The sequence below is a fragment of the Silene latifolia genome, chromosome Y (genome assembly GCF_048544455.1).
Source record: "Silene latifolia isolate original U9 population chromosome Y, ASM4854445v1, whole genome shotgun sequence".
Classification (NCBI taxonomy): domain Eukaryota; kingdom Viridiplantae; phylum Streptophyta; class Magnoliopsida; order Caryophyllales; family Caryophyllaceae; genus Silene; species Silene latifolia.
In genome coordinates, this window is record NC_133538.1 from 427,756,959 (window position 1) to 427,762,241 (window position 5,283).

Here is a 5,283-nt window from a genome sequence, read left to right on the forward strand (position 1 = left end):
AGTGCACGGATTGCATTATGATGAGATTTTTGCACCTATAGTCATGCTACGTTCCATTCGGATAATCTTAGCGATTGCCGCATTTCATGATTATGAAATTTGGCAAATGGATGTGTAAACCGCCTTCTTAAACGGTTATTTGAAGGAAGAGTTGTACATGGTGCAACCCGAAGGTTTCATAGATCCTCAGCATCCGAAGAAGGTATGCAAGCTTAAGCATTCCATTTATGGACTTAAGCAAGCTTCTCGGAGTTGGAATCATCGTTTCGACCAAGTGATAAAAGAGTATGGCATCATTCGATCGGTCGAGGAACCATGCTTATATATCAAGTCGAGTGGGAGCAAGATTGTATTCTTGATATTGTATGTCGATGACATACTCTTAATTGGGAATGACATTCCTCTCCTATCTTCGGTTAAAGAATGGTTGAAGAACCATTTCCAGATGAAAGATCTAGGTGAGGCACAGCGCATTTTGGGAATCCGTATCTACCGAGATAGATCACGACGGACGTTATCACTTAGTCAGGAGTCTTATTTGGATAAGGTTCTTGAGAGGTTCAGCATGACCAACTCCCAGAAGGGGAACCTTCCTATGACGACTGGGATGCAGTTGAGCAAGTCTCAGTCATCCACGACGCCTAAAGGAATAGAGCGCATGAGTCGTGTTCCTTATGCATCTGCAATAGGATCAATCATGTATGCCATGATATGCACACGTCCAGACGTGGCATATGCATTGAGTATGACGAGTCGGTACCAAAAGACTCCAGGTGAATCACACTGGATTGCAGTCAAAAATATCCTCAAGTACCTACGGAGGACTAAGGATTGGGTATTGACTTATGGAGGCGATACTAAGCTATGTGCAACCGGTTACGCAGATGCTAGCTTCCAAATGGATCGAGATGATTCAAAATCTCAGTCCGGGTTCGTCTTCACTCTTAATGGTGTTGCGGTCAGCTGGAAGAGTTCCAAACGGAGTGTTGTAGCAGATTCTACTACTGAATTCGAGTACTATGCCGCTTCGGAGGCAGCAAAGGAAGCGATATGGATGCGTCAATTTTTACAAGGGCTTTCAGTAGTTCCTAGATCGAATGACCCGATCACCATCTATTGTGACAATAGAGGTGCCATCTTCCAGGCTAAGAAGCCAAAGTCTAGCAAAAAATCTAGACATGTACTTCGGAAAGCTCACCTGATCCGTGATTACGTGGAGCAAGAAGAGATAGTGATTGACAAGATTGCGACGGATGATAACATTGCGGATCCTCTCACCAAACCGTTGAATTATGATAAGCATGTAGGGCATGTTAATTCCATGGGAATTAAACATGTTCCTGAGTTGTAGTACTTGATTATGGATTTAATACATTATCTTTTTCATATACTATTTATAACTTCATCGTTTTATATATAATATTTTGTTTTTCATGTGGATTGTACTGACAACATTGAACGCCACAAAGTGAACTGAATTACATTATATTTGTTTTGGTCCGTAATCGCCAATATGAGCTGATAACTCCGGCTATTATATTGTGCAGTCGATTGATGGTGGGTTCAACGAGCCATAAGTCAAACAGTTGACTGATCGATCACAGATACGAGATTATGACGATACCTCGTAGGACAACTTTTTTTTTGTGACAATGTAATGGAGTCCTAAATGTTTAATAACATTCGGTGCCATGTCGTGGATAGGACATCCATTGTGTTCCTAGAGTCGATTCTTTTGACTATCGACTGTCTCTTGAGATTAAGGCAGTTTTTGGGTGACTTTGGTTTCTTTCTCACGGTCTGCCGTAACTGGAGGCTAAGTAGATTTTTTCTGGGTCATTTCATACTGTGCTTACATCTGCAAGATTCGAGTTGAGGAAAATATCCAACCCTTATCAGGTATAGTTATTTCTCAGGGCCACTCGAGGAGTTGTAACTGAAATGCATGGCCATGCTCGAATGTTGATTCGTTTATCAGTTAAGTTACTCTCTAGTCGGGGAAACCACTCTTGATATTGATCGCTTGTAACATACGACCTTTGTGAATTCGGATTTGCAAATTGTTTTACATTGAGTGGGAGAAACATTATAGGATATGAGAATCGTTTATCGCACATACACTTGTGAGGACAAGTGGGAGTTTGTTGGAGCTTGTGTCCTCCACAAATTAGTGTGATAACATTTGTAAATCTCTTACAGGTTCACAAGGATATACTTCGTATATTTAATCAGTTGATTAACGTTTACCTAATAACAGTTGGCTTGCTAGAAAGTTTGACGTTATTATCATACAGATGACGGTGATCAACTGGTCCCTAAAGGTCACACCTATAGGATGTGTTTGAGAAATGTGGTTATAGAAATATAATCACATTGATGCCCAATATGACTAAAAAGTTAGTCAATGTGTTGATGAGATAATTATTTAATGAAAATTAAATAATATTAGATGAGACGAATTAATTAATCTGTCAATTAAGTAAATTAAATATAATAAGTTATATTTAATTAAATATATGTAATGTTAGCTTGGACGAATTAATCTGTTAATTCGTAATTAAATATAATCAGTTATATTTAATATCAACAAGATAATGTGTCATAGTGGTAATAGTGAGGGTACACATACCAAGAGGTCATGGGTTCGATCCTCACTAGATGACAATTCAACACATTTTATATATTTTTGGAAAGACCAAAAATAAGGAGAATATACTCCTTACTTCGGTCAGTTGGGCCGAAAATAGGAAAGTATTATTCATCCTAATTTTCGGCCAGTATAAGAAAGAAAGGGAGAGAATTATTCTACCCTAATTCTTTTTCTTGACCTAGCCTCTCTCTCTCTCATCAGAAAAAACACAAAACAACTAAATTTTACAGAAAACTTTAGATCGATTCTAGCACAATCAATAAGGGCATATCTCATATCGTCTTGGGTGCAACTGATAGGCGAATATCAATCTTAATATTGTTCTTAGGCCATATTTGCTAGGACCGAAGGTTAATTCTGAATCCTTTATACCTTGTTTATGTATTTTGTTTATGACCTTTAATCATCATTGTTAAATTCGTTATAATCCTTCTAAATTAAGGGAAGTATACAGATTATTTCCCACAATGGGGAGCAGGTTGAGTACAGGTGTTAAGACCTATTTGTTGATGATGACATGCCCAATCTAATCGTGTTTCTAAGTGTACCATTTCAGGAATAATGCAACCTCCTTAAGCAAGAATTAATCAATGTCAAAGTCAAGAATGGTTGATAATTTCCTACCCAAGATTTAGAGTCAATTACGTCATCTAATGTACAAGTTAGGGAGTAGAGTATTTAAAAGCAATAACAACAGTCAAGACTACCGTTACCCTTACAAGTAACAATAGCCTGGACTGTCACCATGGTCCGTAACACTTGAAATTCAATCTCCTTTCGAAACTCCTTTTTATCCTTTTTAAATGGCTTGGATTTAATTAACAACTTTCAGATTTCTTCTCTAAAGATTTGGGTTTCTAGAAAAAGGAAAAAGGTTTAGCTAATTATCAATTCAAATTGTTTCCTCTTTGTGCCAATTTGACTCCTTGGTCTTTTGTCAAAGAAGGAATGCCTTTTTGCCATTTTTGTGAAAGCTTGTCATCTTGTGACTTGTTTTCCACTCTTTGTTTTCTGAAAAATCAAAGGCTTCTTTTGGATTATTACAGACCTTATTTTCTTCTTTTACCTCTCAATAAAAGTACCTTCTTTTGTGCAAGTTTGGGGAAGTGTTGGTCTTCATCACATATGAAGACTTTTGACTCACAAACCCTAGCTTACCTCCTTGTTTACCCTCTCTATAAAAGGAACCCTTCTACTCACTTTGAAAGCAAGACTTTTCAGAGAAATCAAAGTATTTTTGCAAAATTAGTTTTTAAAGAACACGAATTTTTCTTTGCAAAAAATCTTCTAAGTCTTCAACTGTGACAGTCGAAATCACTGTTACTTCACAGTGTTCTACCCTCTCATCTTGAAATCGTTGTACCAATAAGTTGTCCTTCTCAATTCTTTTTAAGAATCCGTCTAAAGAAACTTGGTTTGAAAACATTCTAGTTAGAGTGTAGAGTTTGCAAAATTATTTTCAAGTTTTCAAATCCTTTTGATATTTTGCAAAGCTTTCAAAGTCTTCAAGTGTTACAATCACAGTGACTGTTGCTTTAAGTATTAAACTCTCTCACTTATGAACCGTTTGATCTTGTAAGTTGTCCATATCAATTCTTGTTAAAGAATCAGTCCGTGGAAACTTGATCCTTGTAAACGTTCTAAGTTAGAGTGTTGGGTTCTAGGACGGAGTAGTCCTTTAACTCTTGTGGCAACCGGAGTAGGTTTCGAGTTGTTGAGTTCTAGGATGGAGTAGTCCTCTAACTCGTGTGGCAACCGGAGTAGGTTGTTGGTAGTTCATAGACGGAGTAGTCTTAGAACTTGTGTCGCAACCGGAGTAGGTTGGTTGTCCTTTTGTTGTTAGTGTCTCAAAGTAGTCGGAGTATATTACATCACTTATCAATAAAAGAAGATTGGACGTAGGCCTTTAGAGTGTCGGCCGAACCAATTCAAAATCGTTGTGTTGTTTATCTCTTCGCTTTTTATTCCGCTGCAACTTATTTACTTGTTTTGTTAAGTTTTTTTATTTGCTTTACTCTTGAGTAACAGTTCTATATACTGTCACATTCGTTCTGTAGCTTCTACTTCATATGCTAAGATGAATAGCAACAGTCAGAACCATTGTTATCTCCAGACTTCAGCAAGTACTCATATTTCAATACTCGTTTTCTTCGAACTTCCGTGATACACACTTAATCATTTCATTTAATTGATGTATCCATTTGCTCTTAACATTGTTCATCAACTTATCTTTAAACAATAGAGATTTAAGTTGATATCTTAAGCTAAACTCATTCATCATTTTTAATATAAATTTGCAAAGCCATCAGTAACAGTCTGTCTCACTGTTGTTGTAGTCAGTTCAACAATACGCCTTTTATATTTTATTTAAAAGGGGTGTTTAGTAGATACTTGAGATATCATTTCATTTGACTAACTTAAATCAATTAAGTTTGGTTAAAATTTTTAAAGTAGTACCTAATTCAATCCCTCCCCCTCTTAGGTACTTGAATCCATAAACTCAACAATTGGTATCAGAGCCTCGTGCTCTTGATCTAGGATAATCGCCTTAGAGTTTGATTCGTGGGTAATGGATTCCGAGAAACACTCCAAGATCCCGGTCTTTACCGGTTCGAATTTTGGATGGTGGAAAC